This window comes from Eschrichtius robustus, chromosome 11, assembly GCF_028021215.1.
Source record: "Eschrichtius robustus isolate mEscRob2 chromosome 11, mEscRob2.pri, whole genome shotgun sequence".
Taxonomy (NCBI): domain Eukaryota; kingdom Metazoa; phylum Chordata; class Mammalia; order Artiodactyla; family Eschrichtiidae; genus Eschrichtius; species Eschrichtius robustus.
Window position 1 is genome coordinate 63,148,838 of NC_090834.1, and position 21,607 is coordinate 63,170,444.

General features: G+C 43.8%; 1 protein-coding gene and 1 pseudogene across 8 annotated transcripts in view; one reads left to right on the top strand and one right to left on the bottom strand.

Moving 5' to 3' along the window:
- Positions 1-21,607, top strand: part of NUMA1 (nuclear mitotic apparatus protein 1) — a 73,675-nt gene that overhangs the window by 19,122 nt on the left and 32,946 nt on the right. For 2 of the 8 annotated variants that reach the window (XM_068556517.1, XM_068556524.1), the window contains exon 1: positions 18,283-18,468. The exons of 2 other annotated variants lie outside the window; for them this stretch is intronic. The gene's annotated coding sequence lies outside the window, so the exon portion shown is untranslated. Of the gene's footprint in view, positions 1-17,877; positions 17,993-18,281; positions 18,469-18,816; positions 18,836-21,607 lie in introns of those variants that run through there. 4 more of the 8 variants (XM_068556520.1, XM_068556521.1, XM_068556523.1 and 1 more) reach the window with 4 other exon arrangements.
- LOC137772206 (myelin protein zero-like protein 2 pseudogene) lies at positions 8,230-9,996 on the bottom strand (annotated as a pseudogene).

The following is a 21,607-nucleotide window of genomic DNA, read 5'->3' on the forward strand; positions in this document are numbered from 1 at the left end:
ATACATAACAAAATTTACCATTTTAGCCATTTTAAAGTGTTAAATTCACAATTTAATTTAAATTCACAATTAAGTGTGCAATTCAGTGGCATTAGGTATATTTACAGTGTTGTGCAGTCATCACTGCTGTTCATTTTCAGGACATTTTATCATCCCAAACAGAATCTCTGTACCCATTGAACAATAGCTCCCATTCCTTCCTCCCCCAGTCCCTGGTAGCCTCTATTCTACTTTCGGTCTCTATGAATTTGCCCATTCCAGGTACCTCATAAATGGGATCATACAATTTTTGTCCCTTTGTGTCTAGTTTATTTCACTTAGCATAACGTTTATTTCAGTTAGCATAATATGGACATTTTTTAGGTTCTTGATATGTATTGCCAAATTTCTTTCCAGAGAACCACTTAAAGAATGCCTGCTTACTTACATGAGAAAATGCACTGTTCCTTCTTTAATCATTAACTTCTCAATCAAAACCCTAGATTAACTTATCTCTCCAGGAAACTATGATAGCTTCTTTGCCATTACTATATAAAATCAACATTTGGGAGAGGATGGAAGGAGCAAGTGGGGTGGGTGGGGTTGTCACTGTATGAAGGTCGCATTTGCTAAAATGACCTTTGGAAATGAAAGGTCAGTTCCCCTCAATTCCCCATGTATAAAATGGGGATGATGGCACGTTCCCCATCTGCCATACAGGAACTGAATGGCCTAAAGTTCCCAGTTGAAATTACTCACTTTTGTGGCCAGAATCTTCAGAAGGGTAGGATCTAGAGAGGGAGAATTGGCTTTCCTTTCCCACAAAAATCAGGGTCCTAGCTCTTAGCAGTTGGCTAGACATACTGGAAATGTTAGCTGCTTCCTGGTGAATCTTCTCTCTATAAGCAAAAGGGAAGGAGAGACCCCTATAATGTGGTGGTGGGGGTGTGTTTAGCAGCAGAAATAGTGGGGCTTTCTTTGCTTTCATATTATCATTGTGTGTGAGTGGGAGCTACGTTGCTCGTCCAAGTCACTGAAGGACAGTAGGAACCGGATCTGTTTCCCATTGTTGACATTAAAGAGACAAGGAAGATGAAGAATAGCACATAGGAAACTCTTTAGAGTAGTGTCCCAACCAAGAAGTAGAGGAGTGTCTTTTGACTTCGAGTGTTTTGGATTCTTTTCTTCAATATTATATACCAGACCTATACTGCATATAAATTTATTTTAAAATGAGCCACACTGTCTAACATAGCCACACTCTAGTCAATTGGACAACAGTTAATCTCATTATGAAACTTTTCTTTAGGTGTTAAATGTGAGTTATTGTTTTGTTTAGGCCCAGGTATAAATCTTTTTCGTTTTGCAGGCCGCGTAGTTGCAACTACTCACCTTTGCCATTGGTGAACTGAAGTAGCCATAGACAATACATAAATGAATGGGCATGGCTGTATTCCAGTAAAACTTGATTTACAGAATTGGGGCAGCTTGCCCTCAAGCCATAGTTTGTTGACCTCTGGGTAGTGGAAAATACTTTAGATAGTCAGAAGGCCTAGCTTTGATGGGAAGTTGTTCAAAAATTTAGCTTTGACGTCTGCTACTTACTAGCTATGTCACCTTAGCCTCTCTGAGTTCTCTTGTTTAAATTCAAAATGGTAATACTTTCCATTAAAAATAAGATGACTAGTTACACATATGGATATTTAACTTTTCTGGAAATCAGGAAAATGTAAATTAAAACAATAGTATATTATTTTCTATCCTTTATATTGATAAAATAGAAAATAACATCTATTGTTGGAAGGGTGTCTAAAAGGGAATTTTTATGCTCTGTTGGTGGAACTATAAATTGGTATACCTTTTTGGATGCTAATTTGGGAGTACCTGTCAACATTTAACATGCACAGACTTCATCAATTCCAATTATTGGTACATCTCCTAGAGAAATATTAGCTTGTATGTAAAAACAGGTTCACCAGCATTATCGATGTAGCATTCTTTGTCCTGACAAAACACTGTGAACAACCTAAATATTCAAACATAGCAAAATGAGAAAATAAAGTGGCACAACCTTACCGTGGCATTTTTCATGAGCTCTTAAAAGTATGAGGAATCCATTATATACTAATAAGAAACAGGTCAAAAATTTTTAAGTGAAAAAGTCAAGTTGCAGAACAAAGTATACAGTATGACAACAGGTAGGTAGACCAAACACACAACACACTCTTTGTCTATCTACACACATACGTGTATACATACGTATATGTATGTATACATATCTATGTGTATCTCTATACATACATGTATATATACATATATGTATGTGTGTGTGTGCATGCTTAGGAAAAGTCTGAAAGGTTATACAGCAAACTTATAACAGTGGTACCTCTGAGGAGGGGAGTGCCATTGGCAAATGTGGGTTAAAGTTTGGTGAATGGGGAGTTTTGCATTTTACTCTGTGTACTTCTGTATTATATTATTTCATAGTGATAATGTATTCTCTCTCCTTCCCACTAGTTTGGATTGCTGGTGGGCTTGTCTGCACTTGTCAGGGTCAGGAGTGTGACACAGTAGGATTAATTCCCCAAGCCAGCTCTGCCCATGTCAGTTGAGTTGGAAGCAGCTGCTGAGACCAGAAGAAGGAGCACATGTATGAGGGGGTGGGCGGGCACTGTGTGCAGGTGGCTGGGAGAGGCAGCCAGACAGGCCAATTCTAATTTACCAACAGTAACCATCACATGTCACATCTTGACATTCTCCAAATTGCTTTGTTCTCCGTTATCACACGGGGCCCTGAGAAGAATTCTGTGAGCAAGCGAGGCACGGATGATGATAGGAAAAGAAGCAGTCAAAACGTGGGACAACAAGGAAAGCGTGTGTGTAGAAATAGTTTTTTTGTTTCATTTAAAAAGAAATATGTACAGGGATATTCATTACAGCACTGTTTGAAATGCTAACATTGGAAATAGCCATGTCCATCAATAGGAAAATATGTGAACACATTATGGTATATCCTTTATATGTACCATTATTATACAGTTTTTTAAAAGTATGAGTTAGAATTTTATTTACTGATCCTTGGGGGGGATGTTCATGATCAATTATTAAGTGAGAAAAATAAGTTGCAGAGCAATGTTAATATGTAAGCCTAGTTTTTGAAAAATAGAGAACAATAAAAAAATCCTCTTAAATATAAAAATATATTTGTGCTTATGTTTTTGGGGGCCTGGAAAAATCTGCTAACATATCTTATGGGAGGACTTGGAGGCTGAGAGAGTACTAATTTTGTTTTTTATCTAACTTTGTATTGCTTCATTGGTTTTAGAGAACAAGGAAGATAAACTTGTCTAAGTAAAAAATGAAGTTTCCTAAACAGTTTTTCATCTTAATTGATTTTTAAGAGGTGCTTTAATTTTTTTTAGTGAGTTAATGAAATGAAGAATTATGAAAGTAAAAATAGAGTTATCATGTAAATCTTCTCTTGGGTTTAGGGGAGGTATCTGGGTAGTGGAAAGAGAACCCAGGAGTAAGGGAACCAACTTTGTAGTTGTAGTTCTAAATTTTCTGATGTGTGAGTTTTAATTTAATAAGATCATTTAACAACTGTTAAACAAGGGCCTCTAAAATGAAGAGCTTGTACCAGGAGACGTTGATCTCCAAGGTCCTTCCTAGCCCTAACGTTCCACAGGTTTATGGTTCTACAGTTCTACAGTTGAACCACCTCTTGAGATTTTAGAACGTTACATTTCATTTATTTTTAAATGCCTTTTGTTGTTTTTTTTTAAAATAAATAAATTTATTTATTTATTTATTTATTTTTGGCCGTGTTGGGTCTTTGTTGCTGTGCGCGGGCTTTCTCTAGTTGCGGTGAGCAGGGGCTACTCTTTGTTGCGGTGCGTGGGCTTCTCATTGTCGTGGCTTCTGTTGTTGCGGAGCACAGGCTCTAGGTGCACGGGCTTCAGTAGCTGTGGCACGTGGGCTCAGTAGTTGTGGCTCGCGGGCTCTAGAGCTCAGGCTCAGTAGTTGTGGAGCACGACCTTAGTTGCTCCGCGGCATGTGGGATCTTCCCCGGCCAGGGCTCAAACCTGTGTCCCTTGCATTGGCAGGCAGATTCTTAACCACTGCACCACCAGGGAAGCCTGTCTTTTGTTGTTGTTGTTTTTACATTTTAACAGTCTAAAATTAGAATGCATTTTATAATTGGCATTGGCCATTTTTTCACATTTTTATTATCTCTGAAATTGAAATATCTTATCATTGATGATATAGGATAGTTCTACTTTTCAGTGCCAATTTTTTTTTCATTAACTATACTCTTGGCCCCTTCCTGGGGTTCCCTCTCTCCTAATCCCAGTGGGTGGATATGGTATTTGAGTGTGCAAGGATTTTGTGGTTATTTAACTGGTAGGTGTCCTATATGTAGCTGCTCCTTGAGAAGTTAGATAAATATGTATGTAGCCCTGAGGCATCCCAACTTAATGCTTCTGAATTTTGATTAGTTTCTATCATAATTTTGCCTGGTATTTGCTTTTGAAAGTATAACATACAAACAGAAAAGTTCATAAAGTATATAGCTCCTGACTTTACAGAAAGTGAACACACCTGTGTAACTAGTGCTATATCAAGAAATAGAACATTAGCAGCATCCCATTATGCCCTTCCAGTCATTATCCCCGTGCTGTTTTCTTTTTAAATGCAGTGAAAGTATACATCGGGATGGCTCATAATTATCTTGGGTGAGTCTGCTGGAGAGAGCTCCAGGTTTGGAGCCAGAGGATCAGAGTTGCATCGTGGTCCTGTTGCTTTTTAGTTGTGTGACCTTAGGTAAGGTACTTTTATGAACTTCATTTCTTTTTGATAAAATGAAAACAATAATGTCTACCTCACAGAGCAGTTGTGATATCACGTGAAATATTTTGTAGATGGAAAACACTGTCAGTGGTGAAAAGCCATACAGAGCTGCTAGTCATTTTTGGTGAGAGAGGTAGAGTCCCAAGCAGGAGATGATGTGAACCTCAAGTAAGAAGAGAAAATGAAGAAGTTTGTCTGATCCTCAAATCCATTCTCTTAACCACCTGTGTTATCTCCTTTTTTTGTTGACATTGGTGTAGTCACTAGTTTGTGTTAAATTCTCCAAAATGGAAATAACATAGAGGACCTAAAAGGAATCCCCAAAGATTTGGAATTTCTCCCAAAGTCTCTCATTTCCTCTCTTAAGGCTGGTGCCTCCTGGAGCTGTGTAAGGCAGAGGCTTTGGCCTAAGATTAACCAATTTCAATAGCAAATGAATACACCATCCCTTTACAGGCCTAAGAGGCAAGTGTGATCCCACCATAGACCCGCTTCTGATTATAGTCACACTGTTACAAATGTGACCCAAATCTCTATTTCTAGCCTTCTGTATAAAGATTGCATCTGAAGAGGGTTCACTTTAATGACATAATTTGAAACCTTTTATTCATTCAATAAATGCTTATCAGGTACCTTCTGTGTGCCAGGAGTTTTTTCAGTTCTAAGAATTCAGTGGTGAGCGCACAGTATGTGAGTTCATGGAACTTATGGTAATAGGAAAAAGAGAAACTAATGAAATATAAAAAGATGTAATTAGAGACTATGAGTGCTGTGAAGGAAAGGGTATGGTGCTGTGCATAGTAGGAACCTGACCTAATCTAGATGGTTAGGGAGAGTTTACATGGGGAAGTAACATTTGAGCTAAGATATGAAGGATAAGTTAGAATTAATCAGGTGAATAGGTAGGAAGAGAAAGCCTCAGGAAGGAAGAAGAGCCTGGACAACACTAGACCACACGAGGAAGTAACTTTTTTTTTTTTTTTTTGAAACTAACACAACATTGTTTTTTTGGTTTGTTTTTTTAAAATATTTATTTATTTATTTATTTATGGCTGTGTTGGGTCTTCGTTTCTGTGCGAGGGCTTTCTCTAGTTGTGGCAAGTGGGGGCCACTCTTCATCGCGGTGCGTGGGCCTCTCATTATCGCGGCCTCTCTTGTTGCGGAGCACGGGCTCCAGACGCGCAGGCTCAGTAATTGTGGCTCACGGGCCCAGTTGGTCCGCGGCATGTGGGATCTTCCCAGACCAGGGCTCGAACCCATGTCCCCTGCGTTGGCAGGCAGATTCTCAACCACTGCGCCACCAGGGAAGCCCCAGGAAGTAACTTTTTACTAATGAATTTTCAGCCTCTAATAGTAGCTACATTTATCTCTGTACCAGGTACTGTGCTAAGCACTTTCTTTACACATACTATCTTGTAAATTCCTTATATCAACCCTTTGAGAAAGTATTATTCTTTTTTTTTGTTAATAATTGTAATACTTTATTACTGAAGGTTATTTACATAGTGTTTAATTAAGGCACAATAAAAAATAAATTACAATACAAAAGTTCTATTCAAGTAAAAGACACTGAACAGCAGGGCTATATTAACCCTTGAATATTTAGCCAAGACACAAAAGCTACAAGTTTTGCTGGAAACACCTTCCATGAGTTTTTAACTACCTCTTTACACTTATGGAACATCACCCAGGCCATCTGTTTGAAGAAATACCCAGTTACTATATTTTCAAAGGTTGAATTATAGAGAAAAATAGAAAATGTGAAAGGTAATATAGACTTTAAATCTAATTTTTAGTTTCAAAACTGGGTACTGAAACTGTACTTTTTTAGACAGTATAAAAGGCAAAATGACAGGTATGGAATGCATTTCAGAATCAAGGTCCATATGTAAATTATACCAGGTTTTCTTTTAGTATTGGAAAAAATATCAAAGTTCATCATCTTTAAATACAGATAAACTATTTGGAAATTCCAGTTTATTAAAAGAAATAACATCTTCAGCCTAGTTGGTGAAAACTGAAAATATCAAGCTGTAAACATGGGGGGGGGCAGGGGGTAGGGGGAGAGGTTCCTAAACGTTTAGATGTTTTCTCTTCTCCAAATAAGTGCTGCAGTAGCTTAAGTTTGGAAAGACACTGGGAGACTAGACACTTTTTTAAAAGCACTCTTCTTTCCATGACCCACTTATAAAGTTTGTTTTATCTACTAGTATAGGAGAAAAAAAATAATAAAGTTGGTTTCATTCTGTTAGTTTTGGTATTTCTTTGCCCCCACACCAAATCCTCCCCCCAAATAAGCAACTGAATTAAAAAATAAATAAAAGAAAAAAATTTAAATAATCTCTTCCAGTTCTCAGAGCTTTGTATAACACTATACAAAATTATTATCATTTAGGGTTGATTTTTTTCACTAGCCCTAAATTTTTAAATTGTAATATACTCCTTTAGAAACCTTCCATTTAACTGCTTAATGATTCCAGTCTACAAATGAACATAGATTTTGCTCTATTGTTGTAAATAATTGAATTGGGGGAAAAACTATAGTAAGCTGAACAGTCATTCACTGCTCGTGAAAGATCTGAGCTGTTGATTGCTTGTCACAGCACAGAAAAAAGGTGACAAGCAATTCATCTTGAGGTGGCATTTGTCAATCTATTAGCAACCTTCCCTAGTTTACTAGTTTACTAGTTTACTAGTAACCTTCCCTAGTTACTCTGTGGTTTAGACTTGTACTACTGTAAACCTTGGATCAATTGACCAAAAACAAACAAAAACAAAAACCTGCCATCTAGGGTACTGAAAGAAATTCAGTAAAATAAGATGTGTCCCATACTTAAGGAGAGCCATGAAAATCAAACTGTTCTTTAACAGTTTGAATTTAGAATTTTCTGTTAATCAATCAAAAACAGTTGGGAGAATTAGCTCACCTTTTGAGAGTGTGAGAAGGAAACAGTAAACATGTTAACTTTAGTAGCAAGAATGCTGCTCTAAGGAAACTAATACATTAAAGGAAATGTTATGATAGACAAGTTGACTTTTATCCCATTTGATGGCAATATAATGTGTATACAAGTCATAATCCACAAGGAGCGTTTAAGGGCAAAAATGTAGCTTCCTAGTATATAAAAGCTAATGAGCATTTGGAAAAAATACAATATTTGTACCCTGAAATTAAATAAAACCTTAGTAACAGGGCTGTGTGTGTGTGAGTCTGGTGGTATCTGCTCAAGAAGGGCCCTATGCTGGCTCCAGAGGAACGTTGCTTGTCTAGGTGGTTATATACTGCAGAGCTGGTTGGAAGACAGGTCACAACTGGAAAAGCCAAAGAAAAGCTTCCATTAACTCCAACTTATGTCAGGGTTTTTGTTCTTGCAAATCTTCAGCTTCCATCTAATAATGTTAGTCTGTGTCTTCTAAATAAGCAGAAACCTTTTTTTCTTGGTTGAGCTTTTCTTCTTCTTTTCAGTGTGCACGACGCTGAGCTGGATCTCCCCTATCAGCCCATCAACATCAGGTGGGTTCTTCACCTGGCAGGTGTATGTCCCATTGTCATCAAACTGTAGCTTCCAGAGGAGGATGGAGACATCATACCTCTCAGGGTTCCCATCCCAGACCACCCAGTCCTTGAAATGCCCACTCATGGGTCTGAAGGGATCCATATGGTAGTGGAAAACAAACTGCTTAGACCCCCCATCTGGAGACGGAAATTCCAGGTCACTGTTAGAGCATCACCCACAGGGGCAAAGCTGGAGAAAGTGCATTTTAACTGAACATCTGTCCCATTGACAGCCTCCAGCACATGGGGGGTGTAAATTTCCACAGCTGCTATTGACCAGAGAGAAACTGGAGAACACTTATACCACAGAAGTCCACCCACTGGAGCGAAGGCTCCGAGCCCCACGCCAGGCCTCCCAACCTGGGGGTCCGGCAACGGGAGGAGGAATTCCCAGAGAATCAGACCTCGAAGGCTAGCGGGATTTGACTGCAGGACTTCAACAGGACCTGCTAGTATTGGAGGGTCCCCTGCAGAGGTGGGGGGTGGCTGTGGCTCACCATGAGGACAAGGACACTGGCAGCAGAAGTTCTGGGAAGCACTCCCCAGCGTGAGCCCTCCCAGAGTCCGCCACCAGCCCCACCAAAAAGCCGGGTAGGCTCCAGTGCTGGGTTGCCTCAGACCAAAAAACTGAAAGTATTATTCTTATTCCCATTTTACAGATGGGGAACCTGGGAGCACAGGGAATCTAAATAACTAGTCCAAGCTTGCACAGCTAGTAAGCTCTAGAGCCAGGATTTTAATGAGGCTGTCTAACTCCAGACCCCATGCTCTTAGCCATTATGCTGTATTGCCTTCCTCCTATTTCTCACCATTCTAGCCTGTACTTCATACAGACTGGAACATAGATCTGATCTATGTTACTCCCCTTTACTTCTTCCCTTTAGAAACCTTTGTTCTTTCCCATCGCCTACAGGATAAAATCTGAATTCCTTAGCGTGATGTAAGTACCTCACAATTTAGTACTACTTAGCCTCATCATCTGCTACACCTTCCTAAAACTGCATGCCATTGCTCAAATGTAATAAGCTCTGTCTTTGCACATGCTGTTCTCCCTGCTAGAATGCTTTTTTTTTTTTAACTTCTCTTTTGGTGAAACCCTACTCATCCTACTCATACTTTAAGTACTCCGCTTAAACGTTACTTCCTTGGTAAAGCTTTCCTCATCATCCCTCCTGAGTTAATCAGTCCCTCACAGCTCCTGTAAAACAGTAACTCCTCCTGTGTTCCTCTTCTGAAGTCTTTCACCAAAGCAAGAATCCTAGAGGTTTTTTCTGCTCCCCACCTTTCCCACACTCCCATATCCTAAGAGCTTGGAGTCTACCTCCGCAATGCCTTTTAAATATACCTTTCTTTTTAGTTCCTACTGCCCTTTACAGCAGTTTTATATCTGCCACTACGATTGCCGCCTAACTCTGTGTTCTGCCTCTGGACTCAATGTCGTGCCAGATTCATCTTTTCCCAAAGCACATACAAGTATGCCATTCTCCTGCTCAGAACCCTTCAGCGCCTCGCAGTGCTCTTTAGTAAGTCACTCCTGGTCTCCACTAGACTTTCCAATGTTCTCTCACCTTCCTTTCAACACTACCCAAGGCCAGGTTCTTTGGGCTCATATTTAGGTGAGTTATAGGTATGTTTGTTTCTACACAGGATCTTGAGCCTGTCTAATTCATCTTTGAGTCCCCAGCACAGTATTTATAGGTGTTTGTTTCATGTTTATAGTTGAATGTCCCTGATTAAATTTCATTAACTACAAGTAAAGAGTAACATATCTTATGCATTTTGGAGACTTTGTATTGCGAATAGTTTTTTTAAAAAAGGGTTTGGTCCTAAAGGGAGGAAGTTTTTAGGAAAACTGCTTGTGAGGAATTTTGTACTTCTCAGTGATGCCAGAGACATGGGATGTTATTTTGTCGACTGCAGTTCAAGTTACTTAGTATCTTTAGGGATGGAGAAGATGATTCCTGCCTTGCGCATTTCTGGAGCTATAGCAGAAACAGTTTGAACAAGGATTTCCTAAGTGCTTTGTATGAATAAAAGGCTATGCTCTTTCAGTGACTGTGAAGCAGCGAAGGTCCTGGCTGGGAGAAGGACGCTGGATCTCATTGTCCTCCCAGCCTTTCGACCCTCCCCCAAAGCCCCTCAATAAAATGGCTTGATCCAAAAAAAAAAAATAAAAAGGCTATGCTGATGAGAAAGGTCCAGGATGTAGCTGAGTTAGGCTGGAGAGAGCCATGGATTTAGACTTGAGTTCTGGTTCTGCAGCCTTGGTGGTTGACCTTGAGGCAGGTATTGTCTTCTTTTTGAGGCTTAGGTTCCTAGTTATAAAATTGTAATAAACATGCTTGCCTTTTAGTGTTCTAAATTTAGGGGGTACTAATTGAGATGTGAGACATAGCCTTCTTTAAATCCTTGAATTCTGTTAAAATGTTAGGGTTTTTTAATTTTTAAAATTTTTTATTTTTTATCATGACCATGTTAGACATTAGTCCCATTTATTTTACTTATTGGTAACATATTGACAAGTTTGGTTCTTGAGTCAATCTGGCATCCTATTCAGAAATCCAACCCCTATTAATATTTGTATTTGTTCATTTCTATCAGTGGTTAAAGTCATCCTGGTGTGGTAGACGGAGAAATGGATTTGAACCAGAAAAACAGAGGTTTCAGTGCTATGTAGGAGGTGGAGATACGGAAGATAGAGAGAGGAAGAGGAAGACAGAGAAAGAGAGAGTGGGAGAGAGGGAGAGAAGGGAAAAGAGAGAGATGTCCTCTGAGTTTTGTGGCTACTTAAAGCCTATTTGAAACAAACCAGATCCTGGGCAGGGTCCCTGTTCTCCAAGCTTATGTTCTGAAATCACAAGTTGTCTCAAATTGGCAGGCCTTGCTTAGGCATACAAATAAGTTGTAAAATTTCTGTCTCGGGCTTCCCTGGTGGCGCAGTGGTTAAGAATCCTCCTGCCAATGCAGGGGACACACGGGTTCGAGCCTTGGTCCAGGAAGATCCCACCGTGGAGCAGCTAAGCCTGTGCGCCACAACTACTGAGCCTGCCCTCTAGAGCCCGCGAGCCGCAAAGCTACTGAGCCCGCATGCCACAACTACTGAAGCCCGCGTGCCTAGAGCCCGTGCTCCACAACAAGAGAAGCCACTGCAATGAGAAGCCCGCGCACAGCAATGAAGACCCAATACAGCCAAAAAAATAAATAAATTAAAAAAAAATATTTCTGTCTCAGGCAGAAGATAGGAAATCTTCAGCAAAGTTGTCACGTGTATTCCCGCATGGATGTAAGGGGGGACTAGAAGACCATTAAGGTCTCTTTCATCCTTGAGATTCTGTGATTTGTTAACCAGGTATAGAAAGCTGCTTTTCTTTAGGCTGTTTAGATAAATGTAATTATAAATTGCACTTTCACTGTGGCTTTTATTTTATTTTTTAAAATTATTTTTTATTTTATTTGTTTTTAAATTTATTTTTGGCTGCGTTGGGTCTTCGTTGCTGTGCGTGGGCTTTCTCTGGTTGCAGCGAGCGGGGGCTACTCTTCGTTGCGGTGCACAGGCTTCTCATTGCGTTGGCTTCTCTTGTTGCAGAGCACGGGCTCTAGGCACGCGGGCTTCAGTAGTTGTGGCACGCAGGCTCAGTAGTTGTGGCTCACGGGCTTAGTTGCTCCACGGCATGTGGGATCTTCCCGGACCAAGGCTCGAACCCGTGTCCCCTGCATTGGCAGGCAGATTCTTAACCACTGCGCCACCAGGGAAGTCCTGTCTGTGACTTTTATTTATGAAACTTTTAAATGCCAAGTATAGCTCCAGTCACTTTTCATTGTACCCCATGCAAAGTTGGTACTTCCAGTTTCCAAGGACCTCCTCCTCTCATCAGGATTAATGAAACACCCACATGTGCCTCGCTTTGGGCGTGGAACCCAGTAGGATGACAAAGTGCCTGTTTCTAGTGGACTTGCAATTTTGGGGGGAAGGAGGCCCTAACTGGTGAGGTTTTGACCACGTTCTGAGGAAATTCATTTTACTGCAAGATTTTTTTTTAAATTAATTTATTTATTTTTGGCTACGTTGGGTCTTCGTTGCCGTGCGCAGGCTTTCTCTAGTTGCGGTGAGCAGAGGCTACTCTTTGTTGTAGTGCGCGGGCTTCTCATTGCGGTGGCTTCTCTTGTTGCGGAGCACAGGCTCTAGGCGCGCGGACTTCCGTAGTTGTGGCACACGGGCTTCATTAGTTGTGGCTCGTAGGCTCTAGGGCACGGGCTCAGTCGTTGTGGCGCACGGGCTTAGTTGCTCCGTGGCATGTTGGATCTTCCTGGACCAGGGCTTGAACCCGTGTCCCCTGAATTGGCAGGCGGATTCTTAACCACTGCGCCACCAGGGAAGCCCTATTGCAAGATCTTTGTTGTTGAGAATGGTGTCCTGGAGAAAGAATCATGGGAAATTTTTGGAAATACTTTAGATATGATCTGACCCTCACCTTCTTTTACTGAGACCCAAGGTAGGGCAAGTGCCTTGCTTAAAGCCACAAATACAGTCTGTGGCTGATACAGAATTTACCTCTGGGGCTTCCAACAGCAAACCTAGTGTGTTTTCCATCATTAGCAAGGCTGTCTCCAGGAGTTGCAAATCTTTACATTAAAACTGTTCCTTCAGTTTCTTTTACCTTTCTTATCATCAGTTCTGTGTTTGTGAGCAAACACTGTGCTAGATATGTTGCCTTTAGGGACAGAGCGATTTGCTCCTCTGTGACGATGAAAAAGGGTGAACAGGTTCTTAGGCGTTTTGTAGAAAGATGTTCTTGAGGGAGAACTGAGTAGAGCCTCTTGGATGTTGTAATGAATCGTCTCTGTGTTTTGATTTACCCTCTGCTTTTCTCTCCAGAAAGATCAGGCTTACCAACACTGCCTCATTACTTTGCCATTACCCTCTGGAGAGGGCGAATTAGGCCTGGTAAATAAGCTCCAGGTCAGGGTTCTGAAATATTAGTCCTTCCCTCCAGCCAATGGCATTTCCTGCAGCCTTCTTTCTCCATGGCTTCTCACCCTTGAGATATGTCAACATCTCTTCTAGTAGAAGACTCTCCTTCTGTGCTTGCTGCTTCAGAGGAGTTTTTGTCCTTTAATGTTTGTAAAGCTATTGCATCTTCAGAAAAAAACCTTTAGTGGTTACTTTTGAAATTGGAACTGTTGAATATTTTTGATTAAACAGTTGATTTTTATTAGGAGGTAGAGGTACAAGGCTTCTTTGAGCCACTGAGAATGTGCTACCTTTTTTTTACTTATTCAATGATTGCTTATTCAAGAGCAATAGACAATAGTGCAGAGACCAGATAGATAACTCACTACTTATGTGACTAAGTCACTTAATTCCTGAGCCTCAGATTTCCTCATCTTTAGAAATAAAACCCACCTTATAGATTGTCCTGAGAATTAGATGAAATGACCATGTAAGTGTAAGAGGATGGGACCTGGGCTCAAGGTGGGCTCAAATTTTGCCTCTAACACTTACTCTTTGTGACCTTAGGCAAGTTATGTAATCTTTCTAGCTCCCAGTTTCCTTTTCGGTAAAATAGTGATAATCATAGTATTTTGGGTTATTATGTCACTGGGTTATTATGAGGATTGAACGAAATAAAGCTCGGAAGCGTTTAGTATAGTGTCTGGCACATACCAAGTGCTCATTAAATGTTAGCTATTAATTACAACAGTAACAGCAACAATAATGATAGTCTTTATGTATTTATTATGCTAGGACCTCAAGTGGCAGAAGAGGGACTAGAAGGCATTGCATAGGGTAATGGATCCCTAAGAATTTTTTCCTGCCAGCTTTCCTCGTGGGAGGGCCTGTAGGGACTGAGAGAGAGGCTCTCATTGGCCCTTAGCTTGCAGCTTCCTACAGTGAAAGCTTCCCTTCCAGGCTGGTAGGCTGAGGTAGGAGGTTCAGAGGGACTTCAGAAGATAGTGAGAAGACCAGTCAGGCAGGGTGGAGGGTTTGGGTAAGGGCAGTAAATGACTCTGGAAGGTAAGACCGGGGTCAGGTCATAGAGGGCCTTGAATGCCAGGCAAATTATTTGTATTAAGAACCACCCATTCCAGAGCTGTCTCAGGGGAATCTCTCCCTTCCCATCTTCTGTTTAAACTTATAAACATTGTAATACACTTTAAAAAAATTATAACATTTACATTTTAAACAAGAATAATAAAACACCCATACACCATATACCACCCAGCTCAGGAGATGTAATATTACCAGGCCCTTTGAAACACCCTGTGCATTCTGCACCCATCACCAACCCCCTCCAACCTCTATCTGAAGCCTATTCCAAATTTTGTGTTATGTGTCATTTTCTTTCCCTTCTTCCTTTTTCTTTCACTCTCTCTTTCTTTTAAAAATGGTTTTACCACTCTTATCCCTTTTAGTCTTTTGGACAGTGAGCAGGGGCTGTGGAATCCAGCAGGAGCCATGTGGCCTGCCTATTGCCTGGCTAGGCTGGGAGGAGGGGTGGGGAAGTTCCGAAGGCTGGCTGCCATGGGAGGGGAGGGGAGGGGAGGGGTGGCTCTGTGGTGGGGGAGGGAGAGGCTGGGGAAACTGCCCCCCGCCGGCTCCTTGGGCTGTCCTGAGGAGCAGGCCCAGAAGCTTGGCAACTCTGGTAGACAGGTTCCAGAGGAGAGTTCAGAGCCTCTGAGGCTGCACAGCTGGAAGCTGTTGCCTTGAGTTTAGAGCCAAGGGAGGGTGGGGGGAGAACCTCTTGTATTCTTTTGAGACACAGTATCAATTCTTTCATGTGCTAGGGAGCGGCAGGGCTGACACAGTGCCAGATGTGGCCAGGGTGATTTTAGCAGGCCTACCTCCTATTTTCACCTCATACCTTTTTTGGAGTGTTGACCGTGCCTGTCATTAAATTATGTTTGCCACTTTGCTTTTCTATAAAAGCTTTGTTTTTTGCTTTGCCTTTACTTTCCTGGTGCATCTTTGAATACCAATAGCGATTGCTAACCACAGACTGCAAGTGATACCATAGGAATAGGATACAGGGCCTGCCTGGGAGAAGAAGCGGGGGCATGGGAGGTCTCTGCAGCAATGGACCTTGGTCTGACCCCCTCCACAGTATCTCCACCACTCACCACGGTCGTTCTCTGGTGGCCAGAAGGCTGAGTTTGGAAACCTTCCATCCAGATGTAGTTCAATGGAACAGATTCAAGGAGCCCTAGTGTGCTAGGTACTATGGGGGATCATAGAGAGATGGAACTGGTTATGCCCTTGAGGAATTTACATTCTAGATGTGAAAACAAGACTTCCCTGCATATACAGTTAAATCAGTACAAGTGACAAATGCAGAATATAGACACATTTTTCTGATCACCAATGTAATACATGGTTATTAAAATTAAATTCAAACACAAAAAGAAACATATATTGTAGAAAGTCCCCTACAATCTAACTCCTCCCCAAGATAACCACCGTTATCCGTTAATATTTGAGGTGCTGACGTTTAAGCTGCCCTTAAAGTAAAATCCATAGAGGCAGACTGATGGAAGAAAAGCAGGCATCCTGAGGATCTAATCTCTTTCAGGGAGGAGCACCCCACTAGCTTCCCTGACAAATGGTGAGCCAACTTCTGCTTGGACACCTTGGTGACAAGGGACCAAAATGCCTAAGTAGGAATTAACCTTTGTTAAGTACCACCCTGTGCCTTATATGCTAGCCAGTGTGTTGGGCATCTTATAGATGTTATTTAATCCTCATCACAATATTATAAAATAAGTATCTTTATCCTTGTTTTACAAATAGGAATACTGAGACTCAGAGGTTACTTGCCAGGGTGACAGAGCAGCAAGTGGTATCAGAGTCCTGCCATTCATGAGCTGTGTGATCTTGGGCAAATTATTTTATCTCTGTGGCTCAGTTTCTTCACTGTAAAGATGAGTGATAATAGTATCTACTTTATGAAGGGAGTTTTTCAGATTTATGAGTTAACACACATTAGGCCAGCAGAACAGTGCTTGGCACATAGTATGTACTCAGTAAGCATTAGCTGCTATTTATTGCACCTTGTTTTCTCTCTTGTTCTAACATGATCCCTAGCATTTTTACACTTATTTTAATTCTATATATGGCCTCTCTGTCCTCCCTGCCATCCCTCACACTTTCTTTTTTATAATTCCTTCCTCTGCTTCCAGTCATTCCCTTCTCTTCATCCTGTCTCCACCGTGTCTCTCATTCCCCTTCTTTGCACTTTCTCTTACCTTACCCCCCCATGTCCTCATCACCTGTCTCCTGCCTGTTGTGGCAGCCTTGTGACCCACCTCCCTGCTGCTAGTCTCATTCATTTATATACCAGAATAATTTCTCATAGAACACTTCTCATCACACCACATCTGTATGCTAAAAACAAACAACAAAATAAACGTCCAGATTTTAATTCGATTTCTTGAAGTTTAAGATTCTCCAACTCTTACCCCAATTCCCCCTTCAAGTCTGTTCCTCCACTACTTCCACACCTTCTTTCTGCTTTCCCTTCTTCCTTACTTCTCTCTCCATTTCCATCTGGGCAAGTTCTACCTATGTGTTTTAAGATCCAGATTAAAATATCACTTAGTTTTTAGTCCTTCCCTATTCTCAACTGGTTAGAATTTTTGTATCTTTTTGTGAGAGTTAGCACATGCTGTCTTGAAATACAATTTCAAGTCACATTTCTTAGAATTATAATCCACCTTAGCATAGATGCTGGGTTTAAGTCACCTTTGTATGCTCTCTAAAATGTCCTCCAGCAGTACCTTTTGTACAGTAGGTGCTTAATAAATGTTTGTGGTGTAAGTGGAAGATGAGGGGCTTCCTGATGACTGGTGGGCTTCTCTCGCGGTCTTGGTCGGGGTCACTGTTTAATGGGTGTAAACGCGGTGGTTTTGTTTTATAAGAGTCAGACATCTTTTCTTTTCGGCCATGCCGGCGCTGGTTCCCAGTGCCTGTGTGTGTTAAGGGGCTTCAGCCAGTGCCTGCCGTACTAGGTCCCGTGCCTTGGCCCCTCAGCCCCTCCCCACAAATGCTTAGCGGAACAGGGGATTAGGTTCTGGCAGCACAGCTGGGATTTTGGCGGCCATTCCGCAGTCGACAATAGCACGCAGTCACGACAGCGCAGGCCTGCGCTCCAGGGCCGCAGTCTGCCCGGGCTCCTTGTTTGGGTGGCCGAGGGGGAGGAGCGGGGGCGCAGCGCAGCAGCCTGGCCAAGCCACGCAGAAGGTACGGGCTGGAGAAATTCCCTCGGGGAACGGGCTCGGGGGCGGCCATGTCCCAGGGCAGGCGGCGCCCGCGTAAGGAGGCCGTTGCTTTGTGTGCGAGGGGCCTGTGTGCTTAGAGACGCAGCGCTCCCTGGAGCCGGCAGGAAGCTGCCCCCGTTTAAAAGGGCTTGCGTCTTGCTCTCCAAAGCCTCTGTTCCCGGGTCTTCCTTCCTGCCCTGCTCGCCGCCAGGCAGGGCTGATCTAATCATCAGGGCAGCCCGTGGCCTACCCTTCCGCTGCTGGCCAGAGATGGACAGGCTGTCACTGCTGTCTTAAGAGCGCAAAGGGGGAGTGTCCGGGGGATATCAGGTTTGTCAGGCAGGCCGCTGTGAGGTGTGTTTTGTGTGTTTACACCACAATTTGCCTTTGGCTCTCGCCACTGTTTCAGTTCAGTACTTTTGTCTGCCGGCTCCTCCCCCACCCGCACCCCACCCCCCACCCCCCATGAGCCCTAGTCTCTTGTTTGCGGGCGAAGCCTTAGCAGCCCCACCTCTCCAGGGCTCCAGGGCCCCCTCCTCCTTGCCCCCGACTGCCGCCCCTCCCCCCCTCGCTGAGCGTTCCCTGCTTCGCCTGCGCTCCCGGATCGCGGAAGCTTGCTGCGCCTTTAAAGAAAGCAGACTCCTGGTTGTGACGCACTTCTGGCTGTCAGCCAGGAAGATCGCTCCTGCCAGACTGAGAAGAAAACCAACAACTTTTCTTTTGTGTGTGGGGTTACTTTCCACTAGACCCCCCCCTTCCTCCTCTCCTTTCAAGATTTAAGTGCTAATGGCGGATTAGAACCTGTAGATACGTGTGGCTTTGGGAGTCTGGTAAGGCCACCCCCCCACCCCCACCCCCACCCCCACGCTGAGACTTTCTCTCCCTCACTGTTTCTCTGGGTTTTTGTTCAAACATGGAGGAGGGGGTGCGGTGGACTCCCCTCTTCACCTCCCTTTCCTGCGCCATCCTTGAAGGGGAGGGAGAGGAGAGGGAGAGCAAGTAAACAGTCTGAAACAGGCGCTGGGAGCAGAGCTTGCCAACATCCGGGAGTTGGCGCCTTTCAGAGCAAAGGGTTGCTTTCTTCAACCCTCGCGTAGATGTCAGCGTGTTTTTGTTCAGAGGAGGGAAAGCGTGTGCGCCTGCACGTTGAGCTGTAGACAGCTCGGGGGAGCGTCTCCATTCCCGAGAGAGGCCTGGGTGTGTACGCAGTGGTGGGGAGTGGAAAAGGTTCATTTCGTCAGCCGGTAGGGACGGTGTGTGTGTGTGTGTGTGTGTGTGTGTGAATATAGCAGCGGGGCAGGTGCTGATGAACTGCTGGAGTGAACTTGGGTGTGTGTGTGTAGTCTGTGGCTCTAGGCCCCAGATCTGGTTCATGATTGCAGCCCTTGTGCCCACGGCCTTCTGATCTGGACCCTCCAGAGCATGGGGGGAAGGGCGATAACAGTAAGCCACTTGGAAAAAACCAGGGAAACCTTGGTTTCCCTTGCAATTCTTCTCGTGTTCCTCACCAGGACTCTGGGCCAAATTCTAGGCTACACAGAGGGGATGGTCTGTGTGAAGAGGGGGAGGCCTGAGTCCACAGTGAGGCCCTGAGAGGGCTCAGGGAATACATCCAGCAAGCTGGTTTGCCCTGACCTCAGGGGTGCAGAAAACCTCTTTGGACTTGCACAAGACATCCTGCTCAGAACTCCCCAGGTCCCCAGGGGTTGAAAAGGATTGTGTTTTTCCTTCCTTGGCTTCTCTTGGAGCTGCTGGTCCTTGGGCCCTACCTCCTCGGAGCCAGGGGATGTACCAGCAAGATATTTCCTGTCCTGTTACTTATGACAAGTTAGCCAGTGATGACATGGCTTGCCCTTTGTTGGGCTGCTCTGGGGTAACCTACCAGATGAGGTCTGAGTGCTTGCTTGACTGTGCCTCCTCACTTGTTAGAGGAGAACGCCCTCAAGGTTAGGGTGTTCACTCTTTGGATGGGGCGGTCTCTCAGATGGTGGTGGTATCCCTTTTAGAAAGGTATACAGAGCTTGGAATGCTTATGGCTACAGGCAGGCAGGCTGTTTGGGTAAGTAGTGGTAAATCTTGCTATTGAACGTGGGCACAGAATTGGGAAAGCCATTTCCCTTATGAGTTGTGAGCCTGTGAGCCTTTGGAACCCACCGTAGAGAGGGGGTGGGTCTTAGGGCAGGAACCTTTGAGGTGAGAGTTTGTGTGGGCTTTGGGTCCTGAAATTCTGGGAATGGGAGCTAGCACCTGAAAGAATGAGGGAGGTAAGGGCCCGTGGGCTGAGTGATCAGTATAGTTCTACAGCTCTCTGAGACCAAAGATTACTTTGGTGTTATCTTGGGGTAGGGCTGGTGTTTAGGAGGTCAGTAAGTGGCTAAGAGGTGGTCTCAAAAGGAGCTGGCACCCAAGTTGAGGGGCGGGGAGTAAGGAGAGCAGTGCTGCCACAACTCAGACCTCTGGCCTTTGGCCTATCACTTGGTCAACCCTTAAAACTGAAGCTTTTCCAGAACAGACCCCAGAGCTCAGCAACCTGACCCTCCAGTCCTGGTCCTTGCATCTGAGCAGGTGGTTTGCGTTAGCTTCAGCCCTGGTACGAAACCAGGACTACGTTTTAACTCTTTAAGACCCAGAGAGGGTACAGGCCAGGTGCCAGCGTACCTCTTGAGTATCAAGTTCCTTGTCCTGATACATCTTCTCTGGAAACATAGAGGGATTACTGTAAATGTGGGAATTGATCCTGATGTGAGGGAGTTATATTATGTCAGATTTGAAAATGTAAAGAGGATGCAAGGCCTTTAGTTTATAAGGCAGCTGCTTCTGTGTCTTGGTTCCTTCTTGAGCCCAGAGAAAAGAGAGGGTGCCTTCTCTTATGGGGCACTTCTTTTCAAAGAAAGAGGTAGGTAGGAACTCTGAACGTGTCCACAGAGGGCCTGCATTTTGAGATTTTGTTTGTTGATCAGGGGTGGTGGGGATGAGGAGTTGCCTGTTTCAGTTGGGGGTGAATCTTAGCAGACCCTTGTGTGAAATGGTTCCAGGCTACAGTTTCGGGGATCTGTTTTTCAGTCACCATCACCCAGTCTTCTGGGTGGGGCCTGCCTCAGATTTCAGGGGGAGGGTGTGGAGGATGGTGCTCTGGCTGGGCGCCCTAGATTCCAAGCCAAGGCCTGCTTAAAGTTGTAGTCCCAGTGCCGAGGACTAGCTGTGCCACTGGCTTCAGTCATTCATTACCTGGAGAAGAGTGAAGGGCTGGGCTGCCCTAAAAGCCCTAAAAGTGTCCTGTCTCTGAGAAAGTGCCCCTCTATGGGATTTGAGCTGATAAGGTCTTGCCTCATGTTGAGTATTGGATTCTGCCTGTTCCTGTGCCTGTGGAGCACAGAAGAAGGCATTTGGCCTTGACACCAGTTTTAGACAGGCTCCCCTGGGAGGACATAAGGGTTGTATGTTTTGCCTCTGAGATAAAGGGAAGAGGTTGGTCAGGTCATTTTTAGCAACACAGCTGTGGAATCTCTCAGAGGGGGCAAGATCTACCTCCGGTTGCAAATAAAATTTGACTGAAGTTTTGGGCCTCACCAAAAGGATAGCGAGTCTAGAGGCAGCAGTGGGGATGACAGGGAGGTGATCTGGGCCTCATTTCCCTTGTTCCTGAGTTGCTCAGACCTTTTTTCTACCCCCCCCCCCGCCCTAAAGAAGCCCCAGTAGAGCATCTGGACATTTCTGCCCTCACTCCAAGGGCCAAGCATGGTCCTTCTAACTTTAGGTTGGCCAACCACCAGAAAAGCCTTTTTGCAGTGCAGTAGTTGAGACTTATCTGCCTTCATCCTACCTAGGGAGCAAGGCAGTCAGTGCCCACAGATAGGCCATGCTGTATGAAAATCATCCAAAACTGAGGAAAACATAGGCCCCTTAGCTTCTCTGCCGTCCTGAGAACTCCCTTAATCACTTCACTTGCTTTTGCCAAAGCCTAGGTGA